The following is a 22,196-nucleotide window of genomic DNA, read 5'->3' on the forward strand; positions in this document are numbered from 1 at the left end:
GTCTGATATTATGAAAAGGATAAATTGCTACCCACCATGTAGTGGAAATGTTGAGTCACAGAAAGGCACAAAAAAAGACTGATAAACAAGTAAGTTTCCCACCAAAAGGCCTTCTTCCACAGTACACACACACACACACACACACACACACACACACACACGGAAGCATAACTCTCACACATGTCACCATTGTCTTTGACTGCGAGGCCAGATATAATGTTCTTCACTTCAGTGACTGCTCTCAGTGTGTACTATCTGGATCCATCCCACAAACACCAGCTTTTCTGAACTGTGCTAGTGGAAACTCTCCCTGCTAAACATCTTACTTTCCTGTAACCACCTTGGCCTCAACCTTCGTTAGTCACTGTCCTACACCCACCTGTTCCCCTCCCTACTCTCACTCTAGCATTACACAACCTTCTGATTCACCAATGCACCCACAGTCTCTACACTTCTCTCTTTTTGCCTCCCCCCTCCCCAACCCCGCCACCCTTTGTAATCTCCTGACTGCAACTAGCTGCCTCCCCCTGTGGGTTCGGGGGTGAGAATAGGCCCGCGGTTTTCCTGCCTGTCATAAGAGGCAACTAAAAGGAGTCTCAAACGTTTCGGCCCTCATGTCATGGTTTTCTCTTGTGTTTTCCATCTCCCTGGGGCATCGGGACTCCCGGCAATGGCCATCCTGCAGGTGGCCTTTGCTGTGGCTGGGTGGTGCCCATGGGGAGGGCCCTTGGTTGCCGTAGGTGGCATCAGGGTGGATGACATGCAATGAAGCATGGCACATCTTCTCTTGCTGGTGGCAAACCACCATCAGTCTCTAAGCGTTCGAAGTCTCACATTAATGCTAACATGTATGACCCCAAATTGTTCCCCTCCCTAGCCACACCATGGGAGGAACAAAAGGCTATGAATGACAGCGAAACGTATTCGCCCTGGTATCTAATCTGTACGAGAGCTGATGGGGTATCCTTTGTGTCCACGAAGCCTCAGTTCTTTGTAGAGCATTAGAGGACAAATTAGGGGAGGTGGAGGACTTGTTAAAAATGCGGTCCAGGTCAGTCTTGATAAAAACAGCATCCTCTGCTCAGTCATGAGCATTACTCACTTGTAAGAAGCTGGGAGATGTTTCTGTTACTATCACGCCTCATAAAAACTTAAATATGGTCCAGGACATTATCTACCACTGGGATCTTCTTTTACAGTCGGATGACGAGCTGCACGCAAACTTAGTGACAAGGTGTCCATTTTGTCCGGCGCGTCCACTGGTGTCTGAGGGATAATCAGGTTGCCACCACTACCTTCATCTTGGCCTTCGAGGGCAAAACATTACCTGAGAAAGTGAAGTTGATGCTCTACCGCTGTGATGTCATGCCATATATCCCTCCCCGATGCGGTGCTTCAGGTGTTGGAAGTTCGGTCATATGTCTTCCCACTGTGCTTCCAGCTTCATATGTCGCGATTGTGGTTGTCCATCCCATCCTGATATTCCATGTGCCCTGCCTCCCACCTGTGTCAACTGCGGAGAGCACCATCCCCCTTGTTCGCTGGACTGTAAGATTCTGCAGAAGGAAAGGAAAATAATGGAATACAAGATCCTGGACCAATTGACCTACACTGAGGCTAAACAGAAATTTGAACAGCTTCATCACGTGCGCATGACATCCTCTTATGCGGCCACTGTCACTCCTGTTACAGATCCATCTGTTGGACCACATACAGTCAGTTCAGAGCCAAAGGACCACACCTGCCCCCTTGGTGGTGGTGGGGGGGGGGGGGCTCTTCCTTTCCTGTTGCTCCTGCACCACCTACCTGAGGAGCAGGAGCAGCATCCCCCCCCCCCCAACAACCATCGGGGACACAAGTCCTCACTTCAAAGCCAGAGAAGTGTAAGTCTTCTTTGGCTTCTCTCGCTAGGAAATGATCCCTTGGGTCATTCCCTTCCCAGGTTCCTACCAGTGGCAAACACTCACCAGGGGATGAAGAAGCCCCATGTAGCTGGTCGTAGGGCTTCCCGGTCCTCTTTAGCCCTGGAGACTGCTTCAAAGAAACCCTCCCAGCAAGGGCAACCAAAGGAACAACATGAAAACTCTCCCTGCTAAACATCTTACTTTCTTGTAACCCCCTTGGCCTCAACCTTCATTAGTCACTGTCCTACACCCAAAGGAACAGCGAGAAAAATCGAAATCAAAGACCCCTAAGACCAAGGAAATTGCAGTGGCACCCATTCCACTGCTACCTACAAGCTCTGCGTCTGAGGATGGGATGGAGATTCTGGTGTCTGCTGAGGACCTAGATCTCGCTGGTCCCTCAGACTCGATGGATGTCGCTCCTGTCAGTACTCAGTCGGTGGCACAGGTTCCCCAACGGCGTAATCTGTCTCCTCGGTCCCTTCTCGCCATTCTCGGCCATGGCCATGGAAAATGTTATCCTCCAGCGGTTTTTTCCACCATCTTACAGAGCTCTGACAACTTCTGAGCCTTCACCCTTTCCTCTGCATTGCTCTTCAGCAAACTTGGTTTCTGGTAATGCGAACCCCCATCCTCTGTGGCTATCGGGGTTATTATAAGAACTGGGCAGCTCATGAGAGGGTATCAGGTGGCGTCTGCATCTACATCCTTCACTCTCTTTACAGCGAGTCTGCCCCCCAACAAACACCTTTAGAGGCTGTCGCTGTTCAGGTGTGGACGCCTCAGGCCGTTTTAAGTCTGCAGTCTCTATCTTCCACCGGCTGGTGATGTCCCGTAGCATGTCCTGGCTGCACTGATAGCCCAATTGCTGCCACCTGTTATTGGGCGACTTCAACACCCATAACCCTCTGTGAGGTGGATAGTGGCAACAGGCTGAAGCAGTATCTTTGAGCAAGTATTGGTACAGCTCGACCTTTCTCTTTTTGTGCCTTGGTGGTCACCCCCCCCTCACCGGGACGGCTGCGTGCGCGAGCCCACTGCCTCATTCGCCAATGCAAGCAGGAGTGCTGAGAAAGGTATGTCTCCACCATTGGCCTCTGTACCTCTCCATTGCAGGTTTGGGCCAAGATTAGGTGACTCTATGGCTATCAGACACCCGTCAGTGTACCTGTGCTTTCACTGAATGGAGCAGTCTGTTCTGACTCTGACACAATTGCAAACTGCTTAGCAGAGCATTTTGCTCAGAGTTCCACTTCTGCGAATTACCCACTGGCCTTCCACTCCCTGAAACAATGGTTGGAATGTCGGAGCCTTTCCATTCACATGCACCACCCTGAATCGTACAATGCTCCATTCAATGAGTGGGAATTCCAAAGTGCCCTAGCCACTTGCCCTGATACGGCTCCCGGGCCAGATCACATCCACTGTCAGATGCTGAAACACCTCTCGATGGACTGTCAGCGTCGCCTCCTAGACCGTTTCAACTGTATCTGGGTTGAGGGTGAGTTCCCATCGCAATGGTGGGAAAGCATCATAATCCCCGTGTTGAAACCTGACAAGAACCCACTGGAGGTGGACAGCTGCCGCCCTGTTAGCCTAACCAACATTCTTTGCAAGTTACTTGAACTCATGGTGAGCTGGAGGTTGAGTTGGCTACTTGAGTCTTGGGGCCTTCTGGCTCCATCTCAGGGTGGGTTCCTTAAGGGCCTCTCTGCCACCGATAATGTGGTGTGCCTGGAGTCTGCCATCTGTACGGCCTTTGCTCACCGTCAGCATCTGGTTTGCCATCTTTTATGACATGCAGAAGGCTTACGATACGACACAGCGACATCAATTCCTCTCTATGCTTCATGGTTGGGGTCTTCGGCATCCTCTCCCAATTTTCATACAAAATTTTCTGTCGCTTTGTTCCTTCCACGTGCAAGTTGCAGCCTTCCTTTCGAGTTCAGGAGAATGGGGAACTGCAAGGATCTGTCTTGAGTGTCTGCCTCTTTTTAATTGTACTTAATGGGCTCTCTGCAGCGGTGGGAATGTCTGTCTCAGCTTCCTTTTATGCTGACAACTTCTGCCTCTACTATAGCTCCACTGGCATTGCAGCAGCTGAACGGCGCTATCCGCAAGATGCGGTTTTGGGCTGTAGTGCATAGCTTCCAGTTTTCGGCTGCCAAGACCTGCGTTATGCATTTCTGCCAGCGATGCACTGTTCACCCTGAGCCATGGCTTTATCTTGATGGCAAACCACTTGCTGTAGTGGAGACGCATCGGTTTTTGGGGGTTGGTTTTTGATACCCGGTTGACTTGACTCCCTCATATTCTGCAACTTAAATAAACATGCTGGCGGCATCTTAACGCTCTTCATTGCTTGAGTTACACCAGCTGGTGTGCTGATCGGTCTACCCTTCTACGGCTGTACCAGGCATTAATTCAGTCCCATCTAGATTATGGGAGACTGGCTTACAGTTTGGCATCCCCTTCCACATTGCAGTTGCTGGACCCCATCCTTCACAGCGGGATGCAAACTAGCCACTGGAGCTTTCTGGACAAGCCCTGTCAACAGCATACTTGTGGAGGCAGGTGCTCCTCCATTGCAGTTCCGGTGCCAATGATTACTGGCCGCTTGTGTAACACACATTTGTAGCTTGTCCGGGTATCTCAATTATTGTCTCCTGTTCCCTCAGTCAGTCGTCCATCTTCCAGAATGGTGGCCCCGGCCAGGGTACACAGTTGCGGTTCACGTCAGAGCTCTTCTCTCTGGGCTTGAGGTTTTCCCTCTTCCACCTCTTTTCTGGGCCCCTCTGTGTATACCCCCATGGTGTGTGCCCCGCCCATGCTTTTGGCTCAATTTGGCACAGGGCCCGAAAGACTCAGTCCCTCCTGAGACCCTCTGCCCTTCGCTTTCTTTCCATCCTTACCATGTATCAGGGCTGTGGCATTGTCTACACTGATGGTTTGATGGTTGCTGGTCGTGTCGGTTATGCTCTCACTCAAGGGGACCATTACAAACAACACTCATTGCCGGCTGGCTGCAGTGTTCTCACTACCGAGCTGGTCGCCATCTCTTGCACCTTAGTGTGTATCCGCTCCTGCTCAGGTGAGTCCTTCATTATCTGTAGTTACTCCCTGAGTGGTTTACGAGCTATCGACCAGTGTTTCCCTCTCTCTTGTCTGGTGATCCAGGAGTCCCTCCATACTCCTGCCCGTTGCGGCCGCTCTGTGGACTTTATGTGGACCCCAGGTAATGTCGGATACCACGAAATGAATGTGTTGACATGCTGGCCAAACAGGCTGTCAGTGCACTATCCTTGGAGATTGGCCTTTCGGAGAGTGACCCCAGGGCAGATTTGCGGCAGAAAGTACTTCGCACATGGGGTGAAGAATGGTGCACCCTTCCTTCTCCCAACAAACTTCAGGCCATCAAGGAGGCTACCGGTGCATGGCACTCCTCCTTGCAGGTCTCTCGCAAGGACTCTGTTGTCCTCTGCTGGCTGCGCATTGGCCACACCTGGATGACGCACAGCTATTTATTGCGCTGCGAGAACCCACCTTTATGTCGCTGCAGGTTAGCTTTGACGGTGGTCTACATCTTGTTGGACTGCCCGCTTTTAACTCCACAACTCCGCTCAGGCAGATGTTTGTGCTGCCTCATACGCTTCCTGCATTTTTATCAGATGACATTGCGATGGCATATTTAGTTTTGAGTTTTAGTTGTGCAGGGGGTTTTTATCGCTTGATCTAAGTGTTTGTCCTTTTTTTTGTGTTGAGTCTGGCCTTTGGCCTACGATTTTAGACTGGGGTTTTTAGTGTGTTTCTTGGTGGTTGGCTTATCCTTTTTTGTTTATATGGTTTTCCAACCACTGTCACACTCGGTGTGATTTTAATTCCTTTTGTCTGGTCTCTGTCTGTGTCTTTCTTGTCCTGTGTCGTCTCTTGTCATCTCCATTGTTTGTTTTTATTTTTTGTGGGTGTTTCAAGTTCACGAAAAAGGAACCGACGGTCCTAGTAGTCTGGTCCCTTCAATTCCACAAACCAACCAACCAACCCAGCTGCCCTATCTTGCCCTCCTAACACCCCCGCCCCCCTTCCCCACATGCACACATCCCTGTATGCTTCCACACACTTACCCTCCAATCCCTCATCCTCCCCACCCGAGCCGCCTCCTTACCCCCACCATTCAGATTGCTTCTCCTATCATGTGCAGTTGCTCGCAGCCTGTCCTCGGCAGCCAGAGACAGTGGTCACGTGTGTTTGAATTGCGCTTTTGTGTGTGTGTGTGTGTGTGTGTGTGTGTGTGTGTGCGCGCACATGCGCACGTTAGAAGAAGGTAGTTTGGTCAAAGGCTTACTTGTTTAGCAGTCTTTTTGTTGTACCTGTCTGCAAATCAACATCAACACTCTGTGGTGAGTAGCTATCTATCTTTTTCATAACATTGCAATAATTAATTTTTTCTATGTTTGTAGATGCATGCCTGGAGTTGTAGTATTCATTGAAATCCTCACACCACAGTACTGTAGGTGATGCTAGATCAGTCAAAAGTAAATGTCGCAGCCATTGATAAAGTGGAGTATCGTGTGATTATTCAGTTTTGGCAATAGCAGAGATGTTGTAGGTGTGTCAGACCAATCCAAATGGCTAAAGGAGTCATCTGGATTCGTCTGACATAACTACAACATTTCCAGTGCTACTAGAAACTAATTACTGCATGGTACTTGACCTTTTCAGTAGTGTATGCCATTTCATTTTGGCTTCTTTAGTTGCATGATAGGATTCTGTGTGCAGAATTTTCAATGTATATCGGGACTGCAAATATATACATGCAAACAAACAGACAAATTAATTCCCAAACTTTGTTTTGATAATGTGTGTGTACACTTTAACGTTTGACTTGGTCGAAATTTATTCTCAGAAGGTTTAATTTTTATTATTTTTGTATGCATTGTGACAGTCACAACCTTCATAGATGGTCTACACAAAGCACAAAATGAGGGTTCTGTGTATCTCATTACAAAACAGAATTTACTCTCATTATTCCAAATTGCTTATCAGGTCTTTTGTGATCTTGACTATATATACCCTCATTATTCCAAATTGCTTACCAGATCTTTTGTGATCTAGACTATATATACTACCTCCACTGTGAGCACCTTCTCTGAAAAGACCAAAGAAAAGTAGCGTGCATAATGTGTTCTTTTGAGTAAAGCACTTCTCACGTTCTTGGCTTTATGTTTGGTGGTGAGGTATTTCATTACATTACTCCATTTAATAAGGAAAAGTGTGGGGCAAAAGCTATCAGTAAGAGTAAATTAATCACTCATTTTCTGTGTTAAATGTTCATTGCACGATCTGTGGAAGATGTTACAATGAAGTATCTGTAGAAGATGTCATAATAAAATAAGATTTTTTTCTGTGATTGTGCACCATAGAGCCTGAGAGTAGAGATCAGTAATCACACACTAGATGAGGCTTCCTGTGTGAAGTTCTTAGGCCTCACAAAGGGCAATAAACTGAGATGGCACTAAAAAGTTCATTTCTGACTGCTTCCCACTTAGGAATTTCTTATTGTGTTTGTCTGCCGACAGGATTGATGGTAATCTGTGGACACTATCATTCAGTACTCATGGACATGGGACAGTATAAGTAATATAAATGGAACCACACAGCCGTGGTGACTACACCTTCAAAACATGCATTCCTAATGAATAGGTGTCCACAGTACCAAGTTATTGTAGGGTCCTATGATAGATGAGCCAATGATTGGAAGTACTGGGATCTAAAGGTGACACAAATGTAGCATTGAAACTTGTAGTCTGAATAATAAATACTTTGAAAATATGGTTGTGGTTGCATGGAGTGGGGGATAAGGAGGTAACACCTTTGTGGTCAGTGACAGTTGACTTTCGCATAGGGAAAGTCTGATTTAATGCATGCTTGGAGATAGTACCATGGATAAGTGAGGGCTACGACATGATCCTAGGAGTAGATTTCTTGCATCAACATCATGCCAAAATTGACCTTGGACAACGAACTGTGGAACTTGGTGAAATGTTATTTCGGCTAGGGGAAACTGTTGTCAATCCTGAGCTGTCGCGAGGGGTGTTCAACGTAATGAACAAACCAATTGAGCCACGTACATTAGCATTAAGGCTTAAATTGCATGTGTGTGTGTCTAGTGGCACCGGGAAGTCGCTTTGGGTAAGTGTAGAGTCAAATCTACCTGTGGGTACGGTGTGTGGTATTGAACCATTGGAGGATAATGAAGTTTTGGGTCCGTTAGGTTGTTTCGTGAAACGTAATATTGTGCGCGTACAAGAGGGAAATGACGGGCAAGTAGTCCCCGTGAACTTGGATAATTTTAGCGCTCTAGACGCGAATTTGGGAAAAGTAGTGTTAGTAGCGAATTTGGATGCACCAGAAACTGCTTTCTCTTCTCCTGGAGACCATTACCAGTACATCAGAATGCCATTCCGTTTGAAAAACACTCCGGCAACATTTCAGATGTTGCTAGACAGTGTGTTGAGGGGTTTGAAACCATGGCGGTGTCTTGTCTATTTGGATAACATTATAGTGTTTTCAAGTAGTATAGAGAAGCAGTATAGACAGCGATAAAGGGAAGTCTTTATGAGGTTAAGAGCAGCTCATTTGACATTGAGCCTTGAGGAGTGTCAGATTGCATTGGAGAAAGTGAAATATTTAGGTCATATCATCAGTAAGGGCAGAGTGCGAACAGATCTGAGGTTGGTACACGCTGTAAGGGAGCCGAAAACAGTTAAGGAAGTGCAATCATTTGTCGAAATTTGCAATTTCTATCAAAAGTTCCTGAAGGGTTTTGCAGATTTAGCACAGCCATTGAGGCTATTGCTACGGAAGAGTGTAAAATTTGATTGGACCAACGAGTGTCAGAAAGCGTTTGACAAACTGAAAGATGTGTTAACATCAAGTCCCGTTCTCGTGTTTCCAGATTTTGAAAGGAATTTATTCTAGCATGTGATGCATCAAATCAAGCTTTAGGGTGTGTTCTTAGTCAGGAAATTAATGGGAAAGAACATCTTGTAGCCTATGTGTCCAAGAAGTTGAATGCAGCTGAGAAGAATTACTCAAAAACAGAGAGGGAGATGCTTAGCGTAATCTGTGGAATCACATATTTTAAATGTTATTTATATAGGAGATTATTTCAGGTAGCGACAGATCATGCTGCATTGAAGTGGTTGTTGGGGTTGAAGAATCTGTCCACTAGACTCGCTAGGTTGGCTATGAGGCTTAGTGAATTCAACTACTAGGTGGTGCCCAAGCCTGGGAAGAATCACAATAATGTGGATGCACTGAGTAGAAAGGTGGCAAAGTTAGAAGTCATAGGATATGACCTAGCAGTATGGCAACAATTACAGTACGCTGACAACAATTGTAAATTGTATCAGACAGAGCCACAATTTAATATGTACAACAGTCTTCTGTGCAGGGAAACAAAGTTAGGGCCAAGGGTAGTAGTGCCAGCGAAGCTGAGAGATGAGGTTTTAAAAGAAGCACATGATCTCGTGTTATGGTGGGAGTAGGGCGACGAATAGGAGAGTGACGGAGAGGTATTGGTGGAGGGATAGGGAAGTAGATGTGGATCAGTATGTCAAGAATTGTATACGATGTTCGCAGAGAGCAGATTTGAGTTGGAAAAGGATACAACTATGATGATTGCCAGAAGCGACATGTCCATTGTCTATGTTGGGAACTGATATCTTAGGACCTTTCAGGCGAACACTATCGAGGAACACATTCATTCTGACAATAATATACCATTTTTCGAGGTTGTGGAGATGGTGGCTATGTCAAATCAACAGGCAGCAATGGTCGCGCAAGCGTTAATAAACAACTGGCTTTTGAAGTTTGGTGTTCAAAAATGGCTCTGAGCACTATGCGACTTAACTTCTGAGGTCATCAGTCGCCTAGAACTTAGAACTAATTAAACCTAACTAACCTAAGGACATTACACACATCCACACCCGAGGCAGGATTCGAAACTGCGACTGTAGCAGTCGCTCGGTTCCAGACTGTAACGCCTAGAACCGCACGACCACTCCGGCCGGCGAAGTTTGGTGTACTGGAGACAATAATTACTGACCAAGGGACCAACTTTGTGTCGGATTTAATGAAGGAACTTTGTAAATTGGTGAACATAAAGAAGTTGAAGACGAGTTCATTGCATCCATAAGCGAACGGAAGGACAGAACGGGTGTACAGAACAATCGAGAAAGTGCTGAGCTTTTATGTGGATTCTCATCATCGTCAGTGGGACGAGTATTTGAAGCATACTGTATGTGCATACAATGCATAAATCCATACCAATACTGGTTTGTCTCCGTTTGAGGTAGTGTACAGGCGAAAAATGCCCTCACAGTTTGATTTATGAAGCTACAGAAAGAAAGGACCGGTGAATCTGTACGTCAGTTGGCGAGGACAATTCGGGATGTTTGGAAATGGGTACGAAAGGCGAATGTGAAGGCTTTGGAAAGGCAGGAAGGCGCAGTGACTCGGAAAGGAAGTTTGCCGCAGTATAGTGTAGGGCAATGGGTAATGCTATCCAGCCCCTATATGGAAAAAGGGAATACAGAGAAGTTCGTCACGAGGTGTCAAGGGCTATACCAAGTAGTTGAAACCACATCCCCCTGTTAATGTTAAACTTCAGCTGCCAACTAGAACAACGATAGCCCACATTGGACAGTTGGGGCCATTTAAGGGTTGTCCGGATGTGATTCCAGGCATGTCACAACAAGGGAAGAGGAAGAAAGAGTGAGTGAAGAGAGGTGTTCAGTGCCGAGAAAACCAGGAAAATAGAGTACAACATGATGAAACGTAAGCTCCGCGATCCAGAAAGCAGTAGAGCATTTGCAGTTTTTTGTTTTCTTGTTATGTATCATTGGGTTTGCGTAGATTAAATAGTCATTGTATTTGCATATGTTGTATGTGTTTTGAGTATTGTGAGCCAGCTAGGGACAGCAGTCTTTTTAAAGAGGAAGGAAGGTTGATGGTGATCCTTGTCCTCAGGTCACTGAAAAGGGAGACCGTTGAGCAAATTTGTCAGGGTGTATACGACCCGGGACAACCGGGTGATCCGGGAAAAACCCGCGAATTTTTCCATTCGGGAGGAAACCGGGATTTTTTAAGATTCCGGGAATTTTTCATTGTTTTAGTTTTCTGTTCAATTTTTGTAATTTTGACTGCTATGAACCGATACTCTAACAAAGGATATTACTGTATCCCGCTATTGCAGAATAATACAACAATAAAACATAAACGAGAGATAAAAACGAAAATAACTTAAATTGCAAAGGAAATGCGCCATATACAACGACACACAGTGCTCATGCAAGCGTTTGCCAACAGCAAAATGGATGCAATGCTTCATAACAACAAATTGCCTTCGGTGAGCGTGAATTCACAACTGTTTACATTAGATTCGTTTTAGCAGTTACGAACGGGCTCATGCGCATGCACAGTTGAGTCGCGTTTGAACAGAAGATACTCCCGCTTCTGGATACAGGAATGTGGCTATTGGCTGTGCAAGCAGTCGCAGCAAGCAACTAGATGCTACCGAGAAAAGGGGGCGAAAATTCATATTCTGGAAGGGAAAAAAACTTGTTTCGCAAGGCGCCTAATATCCAGCGCACGTTTGTCTGTCGATTATTTTGAAACGCTTCCCAGTTGGTTTTTGAACACATTTGAAGCTGATTTCCGAATGAATCAGAAGTTGATGTTAGAAAGCTTGCACAGTATACATGATGCCTCTGTCAAGAGAATCCTCGTCATATCTAGAAATAAACTTCCCGCAGACGAAAGGGGTCGGGGCTATACGAGCTGAGCGGCGTAAAACCGAACGGATAAACGCCAATCGTTCTCTGATTATGTGGTTGATTGGGTTTGCGAATGATAAGCGTTGTTATAATTACTAGCGAATAGATTCAGACTAACAAAATGGTAATAAACGTCTGACAGGAATAACAGGTGAGAAAGATTACGTGCTATCTTCTCGGTGTACCCAAGTGCGTGTGCGTATGAATGAAATGTGAAACTATTTCCTAACCTACAGCTTTTTGCTTGTAGTAGGCGTGATAGGTATTTGATATTTGCACTTCGTGAATTATATTCTGTCGTGTTATAAAAATGGCCATTTGTGCCAAAACAGTCTCGTTTATTTGTTGTGTCTTACAAAATTGCTCCAATATTAGAAAGGATTCTTTTGTTTTATCTAGCAGACAGTGACGAAATAGGCGTAATCAGACCGAGGAAACACACCAGCCGTGGGTATTATTTGTGTTATCAGCTTTTACAGTATTAGGTAATGACATTTCGATTTTTCTTGATGAGCATTGATGAGGCAATAGATTCTCTCGCAGAAAGGAAAGCATGCCATGTAAAGCTGTAGCAAGATTAGAGAGGAAAAAAATACTAGGAGCTAAGGATTGAAGAAATGTATACTTTGTTTGTCTCTCTTCTTTATTGGTTTCATGTATCCTATATTTAATTTTATGTCACACAGAACAGCAAGTTATTAGCTAATAGACAATAAAGAGTGCAATTTTTCTGATGAGTTCTTGTTCTCCCGGTTACAAATAATCCCATCAGCTATCTTTTTAAAAGAGGGGCAAGCTGTCAGACTGGCCGACTGGGAGCAGGAGAGGCACTACAGGACATTTCAACTTCCACTGTCCTGAAAATAGTTTGATGGCATCCAGTACAAAATATACATGTTTCAATTCCACAGAGCGACGAAATACAGTGACGTGCGATAGAAGAATGCTTTATGAAGAGGCGTGGTACAGCACTTTGGGACACTTAAGATCAAATAACATGTCTTACATTTCCTCGAAGACATATATTTTATGTTTCAGACTTTTCAGAAATTCGATTTTTTTTTAGTATTGACCCGGTTCGCAAATATCGTAGATCCGAGGCTGATGCGCAGAGCGTCTGAGTTAAAGTGGATAGTCTTCACGTGACCCGTGTTTACATTTAGCGATTTTGCTGTTTCCCCTTCGTTTACTCTCACGTCAAATGAAAACAAAACAGATATTTGTGGTCGGGTGCTATCAAGTGAATTAAAATACATTCACATAATTACGGAAGGTTAAAATATGTCATTAGTTTCAGATTGTACTTCCTTTCCACCTCTCTGACTGTCAAGCATTAATCGCCCTGCAGAACAATGGAGTTATTTTTGTCTGTTTGCTAAAGAAATTTGACATTTATTAACCTTCTCCGCAGAGTCAGTCAATGTATTTGAAACGAAATGTTTAAATCCACAATACTGGCTAGTTTCAACTGATCGCTGAATTTCAAGTGCACGTTTTCATCTTCTAGCACGTATGGCGTTATGCCATAATAAAGAACCAAACATGATATACTACAATACTGGTGCTCCAAGAAAATTTACATCCCGAAAACCCCACTGAAAAACTTAATATCAGCTCGAGGTCTACTTGATTGGGAATCTGGACATACGAATGCGCACTTTAAATGTGCACATATTAGTTATACATCTACATGGCTACTCTGCAATTCACATTTAAGTGCTTGGCAGAGGGTTCATCGAACCACAGTCATACTATCTCTCTACTATTCCACTCCCGAACAGCGAGCGGGAAAAACGAACACCTAAACCTTTCTGTTCGAGCTCTGATTTCTCTTATTTTATTTTGATGATCATTCCTAACTATGTAGGTTGGGCTCAACAAAATATTTTCGCATTCGGAAGAGAAAGTTGGCGACTGAAATTTCGTAAGAAGGTCTCGCCGCGACGAAAAACGTCTATGCTGTAATGACTTCCATCCCAACTCGCTTACCATATCTGCCACACTCTCTCCCCTATAACGCGATAATACAAAACGAGCTGCCCTTTTTTGCACCCTTTCGATGTCCTCCGTCAATCCCACCTGGTAAGGATCCCACACCGCGCAGCAATATTCTAACAGAGGACGAACGAGTGTAGTGTAAGCTGTCTCTTTAGTGGACTTGTTGCATCTGCTAAGTGTCCTGCCAATGAAACGCAACCTTTGGCTCGCCTTCCCGACAATATTATCTATGTGGTCCTTCCAACTGAAGTTGTTCGTAATTTTAACACCCAGGTACTTAGTTGAATTGACAGCCTTGAGAATTGTACTATTTATCGAGTAATCGAATTCCAACGGATTTCTTTTGGAACTCATGTGGATCATCTCACACTTTTCGTTATTTAGCGTCAACTGCCACCTGACACCATACAGCAATCTTTTCTAAATCGCTTTGCAGCTGATACTGGTCTTCGGATGACCTTACTAGACGGTAAATTACAGCATCATCTGCGAACAGTCTAAGAGAACTGCTCAGATTGTCACCCAGGTCATTTATATAGATCAGGAACAGTAGAGGTCCCAGGACGCTTCCCTGGGGAACACCTGATATCACTTCAGTTTTACTCGATGATTTGCCGTCTATTACTACGAACTGCGACCTTCCTGACAGGAAATCACAAAATTCCGATGCTCTCGGAGTATCCTCTGATGTACTGTTTCTTTTATGACATGATGTATGATCTTTCAATGTTTTACGCGTACGTACATAATACGGGCTTCCTGCGTCATGGGAGCTGCGCAAGCGCGGTGTCGCCTGTTATCTGCGCTCTCTGGCAACTGCTGAAACGAACCTATTTCTAACAGGTCGCTAGAAAATATTGCGAATGATGGTTTGAAAAGTGTTACTTTGAAAGTAAATATCCTTTTACGTATGTTGAACTATGTACGAGAATGTACAATGAATTTCTTAAATCACAGTGTTGTGACTCTCGTTTAAAAATCAGCTCTTTGATGACGAGCCATTTAGAAGAATTTCGAAGCCTGCATATCAGACGTTTGTCATTATTAAATATTTTACTGGCACATTTGTGTGATTCTTAAAGTGGAACACGCACAAAAAAGATCAACATTATATGCGAAATCACAGCTTCTCTTACAGCTTATTGACCTTAGAGACCAATATTATATGTGAAGCTTTTCTTTTCTTGTAGCAACACTATGTATATTAATTTAAACTATTGACTTTCTCTGTTTGTGTGTTCGTGCTACATGACAGTGATGTTGCTGTTGGCTGACTACATCACGTGTCCTATGCTCTGAATATCTACTGTCATCGACTGCCGAGATCACATGACATGAGCTATGACTGGCTTACAGAAACGCATCGCAATCTCGATTTCAATGATTCGGAAAGTAACATGTGGTGTTTGGTGGAATTCCAATGTATACTTTCGTAATACGAAAATACGCAACGCACATGTTGCTGCACATAAGATATTTCCGAAACGCGTCTTTTTCTCTGAGTTTCGTTTTCTAATGTGCGGGAAGTTCTACGCCCGTGTATAAAACCTTAACCATTCAAAGAATTGAAAAGGCGAGATACATTGTCATTTAACACGGAAAAAGCGTGTTTTCACGCGGAAGGAAGTGTATTTTTAACAGAAAGTGTATTTTTAACCGGGAAATCAGGGAATTTTTGTTCCTTGTCCACGTATACACCCTGTTTGTAGAAGTAAAAAGTGAGGAGGTATTGCTGATCTCTGCAGTAAACAGCCAGTACGCTAAGATGACAAGGGAGGAATTATGGAGCTGCCATAGAGGGAAGATAACGGTATGTCCAGCCAATCAGGACACGTGCACGGTGCAGGAAAGAAATACTGTCCAAGGGACATCGTGGAGCCAAAATTAAGCTTTGCAATGGGTCGGGATCCAATGGATCTTCTCCACCTACGAAAATTTGATAGTAGTAGCAAGTTGTTTTGAGCAGGGAGTATTTGCAGAAGCGAAACCAATAGACCTCGAGGGGAGCGGAATTTTAATCCATGGAACTGCATGTAACATAATAGGACCAAACTTCCATCTGCCAGCGCCATTTTCGGGAGTCACGCAATTGAATGATACACCGCCACAGCCGTACTGGCCAGAAGCTACTTTAGAGTTTTGCGAAGGCAGAATCTGACCTTGTTAAATCAAACTCTGGAGTCAGGTCTGTTGAGATATGTAAACCAGTTCATTTCAGAGCAAGAGGGGTGCATATCAGCCGAACATCTTGTGCAGCATGTCGCTCAATATAGGGGAAGGCAACAACAAGTATCGATCGTTTTGAGCACCTCTGTGCCAAGTGTCATCGCACCCTTAACTTTGTTGTGTGTTGTTTTTCATTTTGATCAGGTGGGGAGCCAATTCCAAGAGGAAACCAACAGTAGTCCAAATCCCAGTGGATTGGATACGAGGGCGTAAGATGGGTAGGTAAGGGGTTGATCGAGCATTAAGTGGAGTCGTCATCCAGTAAGGAATTTTTACATTTTGTCTCGTGTCATGTGTTTAAAAGGACTAGATCACATCTAAGTTTTCTAGTAGTAGTAGTAAATATGTCATAAGTACGTGCCAACCCAAACAAGTTTAGGAGTAGTTAGAGGTTGCCCTGGGGACCGGGTCTTTCCGAAGGGGGAATAATGTAGCAGCACCACCATTTAAGATAGAAAAAAGTTAGATTTGGTGCAGTATTTCTGAGCGCACAAGTTACAGCCAGGTGCAAGCCTGTTGACAGTAAGTTACACTTGCCAGCGATTGCAAAGTAGAATGGAGGACACAGGGCCGTCAAACCACTGAAAAGAGTAAATGCAGCAGTTATCATGGCGCAAGTTATAGGCAGAAGGGGCCCACCGGCGCAACCTAAGTGTTATGAATACGTGACTTGGAGCAGCGCATTAGGAAAACAGAGGCGCACAGCTGCGTATAAATAGGTGCAGGTTTTCTAACAAGGGGGACTGAAGTGTGGCAGCTTTCCTAGACAGCAGGGTGGGGGGGGGGGGGGGGGTTGTCACACCACCAACTAAACGCAGCGGGTTGCTGGTTTGACTCTTTGAGGCCAACGTGGGGTCCGTAGCCATCCAGCGGCGGGCCACTCGACAGCTCGCTACTGCAGGCAGTCTTGTTGGCTCCCAACACACGCCGGAGGCATTCTGAGGCAGGGGTCACAGATTTGGCTGTTGGATCACAGGCGCTTGTTGTCACCCGCAGTCTTAACCACAGTGGCGAAGATGCACACAGCAGGCCTCCCTGTGGCTCCCAGCGAGCGGCACTGAGGCAACAGGGATGAAGGCTGCTGAGTCGGCTGCCGGCGCGTCCCGAATGGTCAAAACTTCGCAGCTGTACACAGCCGGCATGCCACAGTATGTTGCACAGGTCACTGAGGTAGCCCTTCCGCGCCAAGCTGTTTCACAGACAGCAAAGTGGCGTCCTCGACATCGCATGATCCTGTGATGTAAACAGAGAGGAATGCTGCACTGTAGCTGGGAATAATAAAACACTTGAATATCATGGCTGATTTTTAACACAGCATCCTGACAGTTTTCATCCATGTCCAACATTCCTCCACCACACGCCAACATCTTTATTTGCTTTATTTGGCAGTGTCAGCTACAGTGGAGAGACTAACTGTTAAAGGGCTATGGCAATATAAACTAAAAATGAAAAGAGTTTCTATTTACATCCGTTAATAGCTGCAGTATGCGCAGCAGCATACACTCCCACCAGTGCTCATAGTGGCCAATGCATAACAATAGGGGATGTATTTGCTCCTTTTATACTGCAACTCGGATGACTCCAAATGCCCAATTGGTTTGGCTTTTAAAACATTTGGTGAGGTATGATATAATTATTCCCAAGTAGCAAAGATGCATTACCAATAGTTCAAATGGTCCAGGAATTACACATGTATCCATACAGTAACATATTCTCCCTCATAAGAACTATGCATGTAATCTACACACTTTCATAGATATGATCCAAGACATTAACATTTCATTGAAGAGTTGCCATGAATACTCATGAGTGTCCTTGTGGAAGGGGGGGGGGGGGGAGACAAGTGGGGCACTTGCACTACCCCCCCCCCCCCCCCCCCCCAGCTTATGGTGTATGGTGCACAAAGATTTTATTCATATATTCAGTGGATAAGAATCAATCAATTCTGTATGATGCAATGATGTTTTTGTGTCACCTGTGAAACAAAGTTCTTATGATACATATATCTTGAAATAGACAAACTCCTTTACATAAAAAATGACAGTTTTAGGGTTATGCCCTCTTCCCTACAAAATGGAAAATTTTTTGTAGAAAACCCAGGCATGCAATTTTCATTGATAATGGGCTCCAACCCAAGCAAATGATTTAAGAAATTGTACAAAAAAATGTTGTTGATGTTTAATCAGCAAATAAACCAACATTCCAGAATGCAACATAGCACCAGCTTCACCCGGCACCCAGAGGCCCATCCCCTGTACTGACTAGCAGCAATAGCCACATTGAACTGGAGATGCCACTACTAGTGGTGACTACTGCCCTAGAGAGGCACCTCACTCCAGCAGTATTACCACTCTTGGGGTAATAGCAAGCTCAGAGTGGAGAATGGGTGAGTGGTTGTGCTTGCCATACAGTATGTTTGCCACTGACCTGTCATCCAGGTTAGATGTGGTTGAAGTATGTGTTCCCCCTCCCCCCCCCCCCCCCCCACCATCCTCCCCCTCCTCTTCCAACCTTCTCCCAGTGGCAGTCAAAGTGCAGGTGTTCCATCCTGTCAAGCCATTTTCCTACCTGGCATCCAGCAAAGACAGGACTTCAGTGCCCCAGAAATCAGTTCAGATACCAGCAAAGATGTTCACAGCTTAAGTGCCAATAAGGAGTTTCCTCAAGACACCTGATAAACTCACTGTGTCACTCTGCAAATGAGGTTTGTTAGAACCCATCATCCGTAAATATGGATGATATCTGAAGGAAGACTCCTCTTAGCCACACAGTGTAGTGCTACTTGTGGGAGCATGCAGAGATCAGGTGGGGACAAGATAGTGCTGCTAGCTGCAGTTGGAAGATTTGGGGAAAAAAAGGGGGAGTGAGTGGAAAAAGAGAGTGGTAGAGAAGGGGAGGAGAATTAATAGGTGTGTTGGTAGAATGGAAGGCTGTGTTGTGCTGGAGTAGGAACAGGCAAGGATATAGGTAAGTGACGGACAGAGGTTAGTGAAGGTTAAGGCCAAGGTGGTTAAGGAATGTAGGATATATTGCAGGGAGGGTTCCTACGTGCACATTTCAGAAAAGCTGGTGTTGGTAGGAAGGATCCAGATCATGCAAGCTGTGAAGCAGCCGTTGAAGTGAAGGACATTATGCTGAGAAGCATATACAGCAACTCGGTGGTCTAGCTGTCTCTTGGCCACAGTTTGGCAGTGGCCAATCATGCAAACAGACAGACAGTCTGTTAGTTGTTATGTCGTCAAAGAAAGCAGCTCAGTGGTTGCAGCTTAGTTTGTAGAGCACATGACTCCTTTCGCTGGTAGCCCTGCCTTTGATGGGATAGGAGACGTCTGTAGACCAGACTGGTGAATGTACTGGTGGGAGGATATATGAGGAAGGCCATGCATGTAGTTCTATTGCAGGGGTGTGTGCCACGAGTCAAGTAGTTGGTAGCAGTGGTGGAGGAAGGATGGACAATGATAATGCATCAGCAGTGGGCACACCAGTAGCACCATCCTATGCCAACTTTTTCATGGGCCATCTGGAACAATCCTTCCTAATCACCCAGAATCCCAAATCCCTCACCTGTTCAAATACAGTGATGACACCTTTGTGATCAGAACTGATGTTGAGGACACTTTATCCAGAATCCTCCAGAACTTCAAAACATTTTGCCCATTTGCTGCACCAGGTTCTCCTCAGCCCAACAAGTCACCTTCTTCATTGTTGACCTCCAGTTCAAGGATGGCTACATCAGTAGTTCCATCCATATCAAACTTATCAACCACCAGCAATAGCTCCACTTCAATAGCTGCCACCCATTGCATTCCATCATTTCCCTTTCATACAGCCTAGCCATTGGTGGTTGTCATGTGTGCAGTGACAAGCAGTCCCTCTCCAAATATACCTTCACAAATTGAAGTTTCCCTCCCAATCTTGTACAGATTCAGATCTCCCATGCCTTGTCTCTTCAGTCACCAACCCCCCCCCCTCCCTCCCCCCCTCCTATCAGTGCACCAACCATCCAGCCACAAAAGAGCTCTTCCCTTGTCGTGACTCATTACCACCCATGACTGATGAAGCAACTGAATCACGTTTTCTGCCCAGATTTCAAGTACCTCTTGTCGTGCGCTGAAATGAGGAATATTCTACCCACTTTCCTTCCTGCACCTCCCATAGTGGTAGTCCGCCACCCACCAAACCTATGCAGTATGTGTCAGGAGGAAAGGTACATGCTTTGAGCGGTGATAATATTAGTGGTGCTGAACCAAAAACTTCATATGGATGTATGCCCTATTTTGAATGGTTTCCAAGATAGGACACATTTAATATCACTTTTGTACAATTTTCATGAATAACTTGGAAACTGCACCCTCCAGTGAAAATGTGTCGCAGTACAAAATTAAACTATATTAAATTTCCTACAAAAAAGGTCCTATTCATTTTTTTGTTTAGAACTAATGGTTTGTGCAAAGATAGTGCGAGAATGTTGAAAAACGCACTCAACGTGCATGCGTTGTAGCTTACGTAGTTTTTGTAGGCCAATTTGATGTATTTTCCCAACTTTATAGACCACACGTGTCCCGTATCAAACTGTTTGTTCCAACTTGCTCTACGCTACTGTTGTACCTTGTAAACAGTGACAATATTTGATAGTACAGAAAAGAAATAACAATGAATATTAAATGTGTTCTATCTCAGAAACCATTCGGAGTAGTGCATAAACCCATATGAAGCTTTTAATCAGTATAACTAATACTGTCACCCCTTAAAGCACGTACCTTTCCTCCTGACTCACCCTGTATATACCTACTACACCCCTGCTCCCAACCCCATGACTTACAGCTCATGTCCCTACAATAGACCTAGATTCGAGACATGTTCCAGAAATTATCCACGAGCACCTATTCCAGTCTGGTCACATACGTCTCCTATCCCATCCAAGGCAGGACTACCTGTGAAAGCAGTGATGTTGTCTACAAAATAAGCTACAACAACTGTACTGCTTTCTATGTGGGCATCGCAACTAACAAGCTGTTTGCCTGTATGAATGGCCGCCTCCAGACTGTGGCCAAGAAAGAGCTGGACCACTCAGTTGCTGAACATGCTGCCCAGCACAATGTGCTCCACTTCAACTGCTACACAGCTGGTGCCATCTGGATCCTTCCTAACAACACCAGCTTATCTGAGTTGTGCATGTGGGAACTCTCCCTAGAATATGTCCTTCATTCCTTTAACCCCATTGACCTCAATCTTTATTATATAAATGGATATGGTGTCTCTTCTTTTCGGACATGTCCGAAAGACCAGACACCATTGATGACCTGCAGCTGTCTAGAACGAAATTATAATTATATTAATACCTTCAGCCACTTACGGGTGTTGATATATATCAATGGGGACAGGTGGAAAAGTGTGCCCTGACCGGGACTCAAACCCGGGATCTCCTGCTTACATGACAGATGCTCTATCCATCTGAGCCACTGAGGGCACAGAGGATAGTGCGACTGCAGGGACTATCTCATGCGCATCTCCTGCGAGACACAATCTCACCTTGTATGTCCACACACTACATTCATAGTGTCCTACCCCAACATACTCATTACTCATGGAAGACATTCTTACCAAGTCCCGTAAGAGTTCGGGACACCATATCCATATAATTATGTACTTCTGGCAATACCTTCTTCTTCTGTGAGGATGCACACATATTCCCCGAACTCTTACATGACTTGGTCAGAATGTCTTCCACGAGTAATGAGTATATTGGAGTAGGACACTATGAATGTAGTGTGTGGACATGCAAGGTGAGAATGTGAATCTCGCGGGAAACATGCACGAGATAGTCCCTGCAGTCGCACTATCCTCTGTGCCCTCGGTGGCTCAGATGGATAGAGTATCTGCCATGTAAGCAGGAGATCCCAGGTTCGAGTTCTGGTCGGGTCACACATTTTCACCTGTCCCATTTCATATATATAAATGCCCGTAAGCAGCTGAAGGTATTAATATAATTCTAATTTCATTCAATTTTTATTAGTGCCTCTCCTCCCCTTACCTATCCCGTTCTCTGCCCCCATTCCAGTACAACACAGCCTTCTATTCCACAGACACAGCCTGTAGTCCTTTTTCCCTTTTCTAGTCCTCTCCTTTTCCACCCCCTCCCCCCCCCCCCCCCCCCCTAACCTCCCAAGTGCCCCTAGCAGTCCTGCCTTGTCCCTACCATGCTCCTCCATGCTTCTTCAGGCAGCAGTAC

General features: G+C 45.1%; 1 protein-coding gene across 7 annotated transcripts in view; it reads left to right on the forward strand.

The window, feature by feature from the left end:
- Positions 1 to 22,196, forward strand: part of LOC126267071 (galectin-9-like) — a 134,333-nt gene that overhangs the window by 24,002 nt on the left and 88,135 nt on the right. The window lies entirely within an intron of this gene.

Source organism: Schistocerca gregaria, chromosome 4, assembly GCF_023897955.1.
Source record: "Schistocerca gregaria isolate iqSchGreg1 chromosome 4, iqSchGreg1.2, whole genome shotgun sequence".
In the NCBI taxonomy this organism is placed as follows: Eukaryota; Metazoa; Arthropoda; class Insecta; order Orthoptera; family Acrididae; genus Schistocerca; species Schistocerca gregaria.